Raw genomic sequence first — 12,640 nt, 5'->3', positions numbered from 1 at the left:
ACAGCTGACAAATCAGAAACACCCATTCAGTCATGTCCCGCCCTCCTGCCCCAGTTGAAGACAGCTGCCACTCAGCAAAAGAAAAGTGTAGACACAGGCTTTTTAGCTTACAAATTACTATTCTGTTTTTTTTTTTTTAATTATTATTAGAAGGCACATGGAGTTTAGTCCTGCCTTGGCCAGTGCATTCTGAAAGTATGTTTCGGTCTGTAGCCAACAATGCATGTTATTGCAGATCAGATCTCTCCACACAAACTAAAGGCGCAGATGCCGACTTTTGGAGGGAAGGGGAGAGAATGAAACGACAGCGGTGTCTGGAGGGGGAGCGACAAACGCAGCTTTTATGTCTGTGAGCCAAGTCGGTGACGGCTTCAGAGCAACTTCAATACCATGCAGTAATGGCGTGTTGATATTGGTAACGGCGTTATAACGATTGTAGCTAATTAATTAGATTACCCGGCGTTATAACAGCCTTTATTTTAACGCCGTTATTCCCATCACTGAATGTTATGTACTTCTTCTAGCACTTGACTTTATTTTCAGCGCCATCATGGCCAACTGAAACTGTCTCTAAGCTGCAGCCATTTGTCCTCCGCTCCAATACAAACCCCTCGACATCAGTGCCGCGTTTGACTAAATGTTTGGCGCTGTAGAAAAGGGAATGTGAGTGGAGGGCAGCGACTGGGACTGAATGTGCGGATGCTCGCGGTTAGATTTGGAATAGATTCTAATAATTCCAATTCTAGAATTTTAAACTCGTAGGTTAACCGACTTTAACCGGCTAATGAGGCTCGGTGGTCCCTCAAGATTTTTTTTTTTTTTAGTTTTCGCCATCCCTAGTACTGTACAATGCAGTATGATATTGATTGATGCGTCATGTTTTCAGGGCTTGTCTTGTTCTGTTGCAGAAATAAATGTTCTTAAAAATAATAAAAACAAATTTTTTTAAACATGTACTTTTGTCTAGATAACTCAATTCTACCACTAGAAAACATATCAGTATTGCCTTGAACCGTGTACTTGAAAACTTGCCGAAATACCGCAAAATTTTAGGGCAAAAGGAAATTCAAGGGGGGGTAAAAACTTTTGACACCTTAAATGGCCTCAAAAAGTTAACATTATGGCCTGATGTATCTCGTCACTAGTGCCAGACCATAATCCCTGTGACCTGTTAGTGCAAATATACTGCAGTTTCACCGTGTGTGTGTGGAGCTGCTACATGCTTTCTGCTCTCATCATGATCTTCATCTCAGATGGAACGCCCTAAGGCTAGTATCTCACTGGGCTGCGACAAATTGCGAACGTCATTCGCGAGAGAGTTTCAAAAGTGTCTTGAAACATTGGCGGGGATTCTCAATTTCCTCGCATGAGTTGCAAAGTGTCGCTCCTTCGTCGCTGAAATTTTGAACATGTTCAAAAAATTCGTGCGACAAAATTTCTCTCAAAATAGCCGCAAACGCGTCGCCGGTGTCGCAAAGCCGTCGCGAACCCTTCTCAAGTCAGTTTCCGTGAGGTTTCCTCTACTTCCCTGCCTGCCGAGGGAAAGCCGGGCTGCGACAGCCTGCGACTAGTTGGAGACGCAACAATTGCGGTAAAATATGCGAATATCAATTCAGTGCGATTCCAAGTGGAAATTCGCATATTTTATTGCAATTGTGTCTCCAGCTAGTCGCAGGCTGTCGCAGCCCAGTGAGATACTGGCTTAACAGTTCAAAATGATTTACTGATCTAGAAAATCCTGAAGGATCTTTGTTGGTTTTAAAGGCTGTAAGAGAGGTTGGTGAAATTCAAACACAAACTGAAGAGGAAAACCGGTTGGTGTTTGTGCTCCACACATGTAATCAACTTTGCTGTTCCTTTCGTTGGAATTCCATGCTGTTGCAGTACAGTGTAACCTTCACCCCGTGCTTTTGAATAAAATGTGAGGAAAGGAAAGGTTATACCGGCTCAATGTTTCTGTCCTTTCAACAGGAGGATGCAAAAACTATGAAGACCAAAATGCGAGAGAAAGTTCGCCCAAAGATGGGAAAGATTGACATCGACTACCAGAAGCTCCATGACGCCTTCTTCAAGTGGCAGATCAAGCAGAAGCTCACCATCCATGGAGACCTGTACTACAAGGTAATGCACTGGCCTTTCTCATGTTTAACTCTGCATTTTTTCACTCGGTACACGTTTCTGTTCCAAAATGGTCTTTTTTTTTTTTTTGAAAGTTTGGTTTTCAGATTTTTAGTCGGTGCATTTTGTTTCCACATATCTTAATATTACAGTGTGAAAATTTCATGAGGTCTCCTCATCTGATTCAGAAGATATGGCCTGTTGATCAAGACCACTCATCTCATTCTCATTATCTCTAGCCGCTTTGTCCTTCTACAGGGTCGCAGGCAAGCTGGAGCCTATCCCAGCTGACTACGGGCGAAAGGCGGGGTACACCCTGGACAAGTCGCCAGGTCATCACAGGGCTGACACATAGACACAGACAACCATTCACACCTACGGTCAATTTAGAGTCACCAGTTAACCTAACCTGCATGTCTTTGGACTGTGGGGGAAACCGGAGCACCTGGAGGAAACCCACGCGGACACGGGGAGAACATGCAAACTCCACACAGAAAGGCCCTCGCCGGCCCCGGGGCTCGAACCCAGGACCTTCTTGCTGTGAGGCGACAGCGCTAACCTCTACACCACCGTGCCGCCTCAAGACCACTGTTTCGGTGAATTATATAAATTTTAAAGGTATAACTAGATTTATTTTTTTCGCAGTCCAAATCCTGCGCTTTGATTGGCTGGCGAGCGGACCCCGGGTATGGACCTTTTGTCGACTCGCTTGTTCACAACAACAAACATGGTAGCATTTTTTTTTTGTCAACATTTATTTATTTTTTTTAATAAGATTTATTTATAAGATTTTTCTCAAAAATCTTATAAATTTTTGCCAGCATTTCTCAGGAGAATAGCATTAATTTTACAGCATGGATAGCGATAACGACAGTGTTCACAGCGAAAGTGAGTTTTACTACCCTGAGGAAGAAGAAATAAAAGAAAACATTTCAGGAGAAAGCTAAAAACCTGTAACTGTTGCTAACGCTGAGCAAAAACATGGCTGAATCCTGAATGACTCCTATTTGTATAAATAGGGGACTACATAGGCGGCAAAATGTAGTATTTTTCCTGCCATGGAAGTGCACTTGTATACCGAGGAGGAAGCCATTTGCATTACAGCCGTGAATGAGGATTCAAAATGGCGGCTCGGCTCGGTTTTCCCTTTCGGGCGCTCTCGTTTTCTGTTAGAATTTGGTAAAGAAAAAAATAAATATATTTACCAGCGTAAGGTCGGTCCATATGGTGAAATACCGTGACCTCGGCCCAGAGGGCGTTGTTCAGTACTTTCAAGACCTCAGTCACGGTATTTCACCAGACGGACCTCCCAGCTGGGAAATAACATTTATTTTATTGGAAATATTATGAAATGACACTCCTGAATCTTGATCGCTAAGAGCATTTTTTTTTCACATTTTATTATGCGATAAAACAAAAATACTGCTAACAGAAGGATATTTGGATATTTTACCTAGTTCTTTATTGAATGAACATTTGTACGAATAAAGAATCAAATATCTTTTCTAACGAAGAAACGCCTAATGAAGAATTGGGGGCTACGGAGACTACATTTCTCAATTAAACCAGTACTCAGTGCAATTACTTCAAGTCTGTAATGACTAAAAGCATTTTTATACCTTTACTTCTCATGGTAATTATAAAAACATTAAGGGAAATTCTTTAACCCTGATTAAACCCCGAGTTTAGAGAGGACTACGGAGACTACGTTGCTTTTTCCATTATCCCAGTGAACATTTTCAATCAACGCTGAAAGGTGTCGGTGCCTTACAGTCAACACATTTTTCTGTGCATTATTCCGACATGTATAGAGATTGAAACTACCAAAATGGATAGCATTAAAAGAATCCGTGATTGAGTTTTTGGGTTCCTTTTTGAGAACACTGACCAAAAACGTCATTTGGCATAACGACGGACACATTATTAAAGAACTGCAAAATTTTTGCCGGGTGATAAAGGACTCCTTTATATGCATTTATTAAATGAAGCAGAGATGCTACATTATCATTTCATATCAATCTTGTAGCACAAAATGCACTAGAGATGTGGGGTTTTGTATGATCTATAGTTCAGTGTACAGTAGAACATGCCAAAATGGACCAAAAAGGCATAAAAAATGAATCAACATGGAAACAAAATTTAAAAATTGTTCTCTGTGGTGATCCGATGACACTAATGTAAACATAAGTTTAATACAAGAAACATGACTTTTTTTTCTTTTTTTAATACACCTGCATAACGTCTTATTTCTGCAAATGTGTACCCTGAGTGAAAAAATGCCGACTGTTTGAGTAGCGCTGACCTTTCTCTGGAAAGTGTTTTCAGAAAAAGGATTTCGTATATTCATGCTCTGTGTCTCTCTCGTGCCTTTTGTGTGACTCCTCCTCATGGTTCTGCTTTGCGCTCCGTCTCTCAGGGGAAGGAGTTTGAGACGCGGCTGAAGGAGAAGAAACCTGGAGATCTGTCTGATGAGCTGAGGATCGCTCTGGGCATGCCCACTGGCCCTGTGAGTTCTTCTTGTTGATCTCGTTTGCGTGGTGTGTTTGTTCCCCATGTGCATATTAGTGTTGGCTCGGTACCTGGCGTGGTAGAACGGTAACGGTACTAGTTTGCTACCAGTGTAATAAATATTCATACAAACTGATAAATTAATAAACTTCAAAATTTGTATTGTTTAAACACTGCATTAAATGAGTGACAGGTGTAGAAAGAAGGATTTATAAGTCGGTTAACTTTACAAATATCTGACCTAAGGTTATTTCCAAAGCATCGTTATTCTTTCATTCGTGAATTAATTAAGGAAGGAGCAGACTGCGAAATAGACTAAGGATCCATCTGCGTTAATGTTTTAAAACAGCGTTTTAAATAGAGTTTTTGTTCAGATGAGTGTGTTTAGCTCCGTATCAGAAATGATCTCTGTTGATACAAACACGCGCACACACCACATGACCATTCATGTACACTGGGCATGCCGGGATAAACAGCTGATCTCGTTTGTTTTCTTCTGGGAAAGGGTCATGTGATGGCTGACGAATCTGGGGAAAGATGTGTCATAACTGAGACCCAATCAGGAAGCGAACGTGGGTCTCTGCGTCATTGTTTCCAAACGTCCTGTTTTTGCCCGTCCACACTAAAATGATATCTAGGAGCATCTCCCCCCGTCTCCATTTTCGGAGCTTGAAAACTCCGCAGTGATGCAGACGCTGCGTGTGAATGTAGTGAAAGTGATGCGTTTTAAAATTAAAGCGTATTAATGCGCGATCATCACAGTGGCTGGCTGCCAGTTAGCCCTGTGTAACTTTAGAGCAGCTAAACTGTTAGCTAGATTCAGGACAGGAAATTTCCTGAACAAGCCAACCATGGATGAAGTTCAGTACCCATCATAATGCGCAGCTTCCGTTCCTGGAATTCTCTGTACAAATTGGGATGTATGTGCGTCTAATGTTTCATCAGGGTAGATATTGCCTCCGCCCATCACACACAACTTGAGGCACCGTTTGCACACAGGTGTCGAAGGAGACCCCGCCTCTCCACTATCACAGTCCCAAAAAGCTATTTCAAATGTCAAATTTACTGGTAACTAGAGCAAACAGTGTATATCAAAGGAGAACTCATCTCATTATCTCTAGCCGCTTTATCCTTCTACAGGGTCGCAGGCAAGCTGGAGCCTATCCCAGCTGACTACGGGCGAAAGGCGGGGTACACCCTGGACAAGTCGCCAGGTCATCACAGGGCTGACACATAGACACAGACAACCATTCACACTCACATTCACACCTACGGTCAATTTAGAGTCACCAGTTAACCTAACCTGCATGTCTTTGGACTGTGGGGGAAACCGGAGCACCCGGAGGAAACCCACGCGGACACGGGGAGAACATGCAAACTCCACACAGAAAGGCCCTCGCCGGCCCCGGGGCTCGAACCCAGGACCTTCTTGCTGTGAGGCGACAGCGCTAACCACTACACCACCGTGCCGCCCCCAAAGGAGAACTGAAGGCAAAAAAAAAATTTTTTTTTTTTTTATCATCAAAATTCTATTTCTCCCATTTTATGAAATATCAGAATGCATTTCTGATCGCTATTCTGTCACTGCTATAGCAAGTTATGGGTGTTTTGAAATACGCTCTGTAATATCAGTCCATATGTCCAAGCGATGGGTGTAAACGAGATTGGTTGAGACCTGTGCGAGACATCGTAGCACAGAAGTAAAACGTACAGCAGAAATCAAAGTGACCGACATCTGCCAACATTATCAAAAGACGTGCGCACCCTCTTTCGAATGCTGACGTAATCAAGCTGGAAGTTTTGTTTGTTTTGATAGCAATCAGGAAAGTTTGAAAAAAGCAGGCAGTAATCATCATTTAAACTCGTTTTTGTGCAATACTTCGTTTTGGAAAGCAGTTTTCAAAATGGCGGCACTGACACCTGGCTGACACTTCACATTTTGAAGTCTCGTGAAGATAAGCGACACCTGCCGTGGACCAAACGAACTAAATTCAGCATGGCTAAAAACCGAATAGGCCAATAAGTATAATATTTAATTGCAATTAGTTGCCAATACGAGTCACGATATAAGGTTACTAAAACCGAAAACACAATTGAACACGTTAATTAAGAAATAAAGTAAGTTTAAAAATGACTTCAGTTCTCCTTTAAGTAAATCCTGAAAGAACAATATCTTTACTGTGAAATTAAATTACCGTATTTTCCGGACTATACGTCGCTCCGGAGTTTAAGTCGCATCAGCCAAAAAATGCATTATGAAGACGAAAAAAACACGTATACGTCGCACCGGACTACAAGTCGCACTTTTTTGAAGGGTTATTCTATCCATAGAATCTGTGATTCTATCTGATAAGCGGCGCGTGGTTACTGCGCGACTGCATTGTTTATTTAATAAACGAACAGCTGAGCAGTGATAACGCGCCCTTTGCCCTGTAAGTAGCCTCGTCTGATTATTTTAAATATCTACTACTATCTTTAATACTATCACTATCGTTATTACTAATAGCCTATATTATTATTATTATAACTAATATTAGTAGCCTATTACTGATGCATTAATCAGTTTGCTTTTAGAATATTTTTACGGTAGGGCTTATTATCGCCCCATGGCTCTTTCATCTCTGTTATTAAAGCTGTAGTCATCATCGAGGAGTGTCATTCTTCATTTTTGTCGAATTTTATTTCATCAAATCAGAGGCCAAGTAGGCTATAGGTATATCATCTCCAAAGACAGGTACGGTAGTAAAAACAACCGTCTAGTGAAAAAAAAAAAAACGCTCAGAGAAAAAAACAGGCAGAAAGTGCGCCTGCCAGTTAACGTCATATCAGATAAAAACATTATTCAGACCATTAACACCATAACATCAGAGACGAAGAATAAAGTTCATCTTGGAAGGAGAGTTATTTTTAAAAATGCAAAACAAAATCATTTATAATAGCCCAGAGAAAAACTGGCTGAATATGTACCGTAACATCAAGTTATTCAATAGCCTATAGGCCGAAAATCATTACATAACTTATTTAAATAACTATAGGCCTATCATTAATAATAAAACACAGGTCAATCAAGTTTATCAAGCTGACGATTTCACTCCAAATCAGCAAATCCATTGAATTCCTCATCCTCGGTGTCGCTTCTGAACAACTCTGCCAACTCCAGCGGCAGACGAAGCGCCGTTTCCTCTTCTGCGTGGCTGTCGTCAGACTCAGCATCAGCTCCAGTTATTCCAGCCTTTCGAAACCCCGACAGGATGGTTTCCGTTGTCACTGAAGCCCATGCTTTGTCAATCCACCCGATGACATCAAGGAAAGTTGCATGGCGCATCTTCCCGGTTGCCATGAAGCTGTGTTCCCCATCAATCATCCACTGCTCCCACAGTTGTCGCAGAACTGCCTTGAAGCTCCGGTTCACCGAGATGTCCAGTGGCTGGAGCACTTTTGTCAAGCCTCCAGGAATGATGGCAGGGATGGAGTTGAAAGCCTTCAATTTTTCTTTAAACTGTGGTGTGATGTGCGCCCGCATACTGTCCATCACAAGCAGGGCCTTGCGTGTTTTGAAGAACCCATCCGGACGCTTGGCATAGCACTTTGTCAGTCACACGTTCATCATGTCCTGGTCCATCCACCCCTTCTCATTCATAGCCAGGACAACTGAGGGGGGGCATTCAATTTTCGGCATTGTTTTGCGTTTGAAGATGACCATGGGAGGCAACTTCGTTCCGTCTCCACAGCATGCCAGCACCACTGTGAAGTGTGACTTCTCATGACCCGTTGTCCCTATGTTCAGTCTTTACCCCTTTTCTGCGACACTTCGGGGATGTCAAATGTAAGGGGGACTTCATCCATGTTGATGATATGATCTGGTGTCACGTTGTGCTCAGCTACTTCATTTGTCAGAAACTCGTGGAAGTTATCAATTTTGACTTGGAAGTTGGCCGGCGATTTTTGACACACGGTTGTCCGTGCTCGGATAGAGAGGCGGTTATGTTGCATAAAGCGGTAACACCAAGACGGACCCCCTGCAAAGTCCGCTATATCCATTGCCTTGGCAATTACCTGAGCATGGAGCCGTAACTGCACAGTTGACAGGCCTCTCCCGGCAGCGCGTTGTTCGAGGACCCATTTGTATACCTCCTCTTCTAAACGTGGCCATCTAGCCTTTAGCCCTCGGTTAGCTTTTTTTGTTTTCTTCATTCTCTTCAAATTATCCTCCGCTTTTCTCCAGTCCCTACCAAGTTTTTCACTGCATCCAAACTTTCGTTCAGCTGCCCTATTACCATTTTCGGCTGCATATTTAATTACTTGCAGGTTGAATTCAGCAGTATATGATTTTCTTTTTGGCGGCATATTTCTGTTCAGTCGTTGTTGTTGTAATGCTAATTTGTTTTGTTGTCAGTTGTAACGGTATTTTTTTTTCTTTCAGTGGTATTAATAGAGTACACGGCACATACTTGCACGCAAAGCTACATAGCGCCCTCTCGCGGTGAAAAAAAAACGTATATACATTGCACCTGAGTACAAGTCGCATGGCCAGCCGAACCATGAAAAAAGTGCGACTTATAGTCCGAAAAATACGGTACATTAATACATATGTAACCGGCAGAATGGAGTAGCTGTAAGTGGGAGACTTTTACTTTGACGCTCAGAGAGCCTTTGAAATCTCGCGTTGGGTCCCAAAGTATTGTTTGGTCTCATTAGCGGGTTGCAGTACATGAGTTGTAGCATTCGCCAGGGCACCATCGTCAAGTTGGCTGGTGAGGTCTAGAAGTCTGTAGTTACACTACGAGTGAAACTTTTGAAGCTTCGAAATGTTACTCCAACAGTGAGGCGAAATCACTAGCCTTCAACGTGTATGGTTGTTGGTATTGAGGTATTTCACTCACGTGACCAAGTCATGTGACGCTGCCATTTTGGACGGCACGGCTCGAATCAGTTTGAATGCGAGGAAGGCGACAAACGAAAAACATAAAAGAAAAAGGAGCGAGATGCAGAAAACACCTTCACTATCCAGCGACGTAGAGCATTTACAGGGTGAGCAGAGGGAGAGGTATTTGCAAAAATTGAGGTTAGCAGGCTTGGAGAACGACGTTTACCTGCTTCCACCAGGATTGTTCACTGACAGCTAAGATTTGTTCACATTTTCATTTACTTTCGGTCCTCAGGATAAACAAAATGTTATTAAATGTCATTGAAATAACTTCTTAGTCTGTTGAGACATGGCCCGTTATAAGTTTTTCCTTTACTGTATTTACTAGTTTACTGAGCGCGCTCCGGGGCGGGCTGGCTGGCTGGCTAGCGCTCCGGGGCGGGCTGGCTGGCTGGCTAGCTAGCGCTCCGGGGCTGGCTAGCGCTCCGGGGCCAGCCGGCCGGCTAGCTAGCGCTCCGGGGCCGGCCGGCCGGCTAGCTAGCGCTCCGGGGCCGGCCGGCCGGCTAGCTAGCGCTCCGGGGCCGGCCGGCCGGCTAGCTAGCGCTCCGGGGCCGGCTGGCTGGCTGGCTAGCTAGCGCTCCGGGGCTAGCTAGCGCTTCGGAGCCGGCCGGCTGGCTGGCTAGCGCTCCGGGGCCGGCCGGCTGGCTGGCTAGCGCTCCGGGGCCGGCTGGCTGGCTGGCTAGCTAGCGCTCCGGGGCTAGCTAGCTCTTCGGGGCTAGCTAGCTCTTCGGGGCTAGCTAGCTCTTCGGAGCCGGCCGGCTGGCTAGCTCTCCAGAGCCGGCCGGCTGGCTAGCGCTCCGGGGCCGGCCGGCTGGCTGGCTAGCGCTCCGGGGCCGGCCGGCTGGCTGGCTAGCTAGCGCTCCGGGGCTAGCTAGCTCTTCGGAGCCGGCCGGCTGGCTAGCGCTCCGGAGCCGGCCGGCTGGCTAGCGCTCCGGGGCCGGCCGGCTGGCTGGCTAGCGCTCCGGGGCCGGCCGGCTGGCTGGCTAGCGCTCCGGGGCCGGCCGGCTGGCTGGCTAGCGCTCCGGGGCCGGCCGGCTGGCTGGCTAGCGCTCCGGGGCCGGCCGGCTGGCTGGCTAGCGCTCCGGGGCCGGCCGGCTGGCTGGCTAGCGCTCCGGGGCCGGCCGGCTGGCTGGCTAGCGCTCCGGGGCCGGCCGGCTGGCTGGCTAGCGCTCCGGGGCCGGCCGGCTGGCTGGCTAGCGCTCCGGGGCCGGCCGGCTGGCTGGCTAGCGCTCCGGGGCTAGCTAGCTCTTCGGAGCCGGCTGGCTGGCTAGCGCTCCGGGGCCGGCCGGCTGGCTGGCTAGCGCTCCGGGGCCGGCCGGCTGGCTGGCTAGCGCTCCGGGGCCGGCTGGCTCAGTAAACTAGTAAATCCAGTAAAGGAAAAACTTGAGACTGAAAGGTTTTAACAGTCATCCAAATGACTGAACGTAAACATTGCTACAGTAACATACCAGCTACTGTTTTTGACATTAGCTAGCTTGCCGTCCAAAATGGCGGACACCGGGGCGTCACGTGACCCTGTGACGTCAGGTGAAATACCTCAATAGCTGGTATCCGAGAGAAGCCAATAAGACGTATGTGGTGTGCCCTTGGTGGTTTGTGTGGTCAGATGCAAGCCGTACCAGCGGGGAAGTTGGGCCGGGAGCTGGAGTAAGCTAACTGGCGTGACGCCACCATAGCGCAGGACGGTGTACAGTGGTGGCAGAATGTTAATAGTCACTGTTTTGCTTTCATTTGTTTTATATTTTTATTATTTTGTTGTTTTTTTGGATCGTGCGGGTTTCCTTGGTTAGGAATTTCACTGAGTGCTCATCTAGCCTTGGCATATGTAACTGCTATATATACTACCCTGGGGTCAGGGAGCATAGAATTTGCTTTGGTTTTTTTTGTTTGTTTTGGGAGAATCCTCACTGGGTTTGTTGTGTTCTAACAAGAGTGATCTATAGTGTGCAGTGCTTTGAATCCTCTTAAGTGTGTATGTTTTTTTTTATCTGACTTTGGGTCATGTTGCTGTGAATTAATGGACTGATGTGAATTTAATAAGGGTGTAACCAGTGAGTGAAGACTTCTACCCTTCTTTGTGATTTTCTTTATCCTTGTACTCTAAGCCAAGTTGCATGTGTCTCGTGTTGGCCAACCAAATTATTGGCGTTGCTTTTATAATAAAAAGAGATTATAGATTAAAATTTTATATTTTTAAACCTATTTTTTAATAAAGAAGTTGTACTTTCTCAGCACTGTTTGGGTCCTGTGTGTCTTATTTTTTAAATCGTTGTCTGCTAGTGAAGGGTCACACATAAGTGGAGGTGATGGGACGTGATCATTTCCACTGTTTGGGGAAATAAATGGAACAATAATAACGACTTTGTGTGTTTTTGTACACCAAGGCTTTTCCTGATTTTTAGGTAACCGCTTATATTTTAAGCAGACAGTGAAGGGTTTAAGTTAAATCTGAGTGTAGTTGTTCAGATGAAATGCTCCAACTCGCTACTGAGCATTGTGTTTTTGGTGCCGTTATTTGGTTCGGAGAAGAAAAACAAATGGTACCTTTCTCCATTGTACCCACCCTTTTCAACACTTGGTGCACTTTATCCAGCAGAGGGTGCTGCAGATGTGGAGAACTGCTTGTTCTGCTGTTTTCAAACTGCGTGCGCATGCATGAGCAGACTTTTGTCATACGTTTCTTCCCCTGATGATCTCCATTTCTGACACAGCTATGTTGTGAATAACGATCTCTCTCTCTGTAGAACTCCCATAAGGTTCCTCCTCCATGGCTTATTGCGATGCAGAGATACGGTCCTCCCCCGTCCTACCCCAGTCTCAAGTTCCTGGCCTCAACGCCCCTATTCCTGAGGTTAGTGTGTGGCAAATGCATCCAAACACCACCAGCTCCATGAAAGAAAAATGCTCCGGTTTTTGGAGACCACAGGTTCAGTCCTGGTCATGGAATATTTCCTGACTTGCACATTTAACCCCCCCACTTAAATGAATCATCTAATCAACAACCAGTTCTGACTTGATTTGGGTGATTTTTAACACTCGGATGTGCAGGATATGGCCTACTGTAGGACTCGGAAACCTGTGCTGTAG

At 45.3% G+C, this 12,640-nt stretch overlaps 1 pseudogene; it reads left to right on the top strand.

Annotated features, from left to right (window-relative positions):
* Positions 1-12,640, top strand: part of LOC132885406 (splicing factor 3B subunit 2-like) — a 51,893-nt pseudogene extending 39,253 nt beyond the window's left edge.

This window comes from Neoarius graeffei, chromosome 1 (assembly GCF_027579695.1).
Source record: "Neoarius graeffei isolate fNeoGra1 chromosome 1, fNeoGra1.pri, whole genome shotgun sequence".
In the NCBI taxonomy this organism is placed as follows: domain Eukaryota; kingdom Metazoa; phylum Chordata; class Actinopteri; order Siluriformes; family Ariidae; genus Neoarius; species Neoarius graeffei.
The sequence above is the reverse complement of the archived record's forward strand: the minus strand, read 5'-3'. Positions and strand labels throughout refer to the sequence as shown.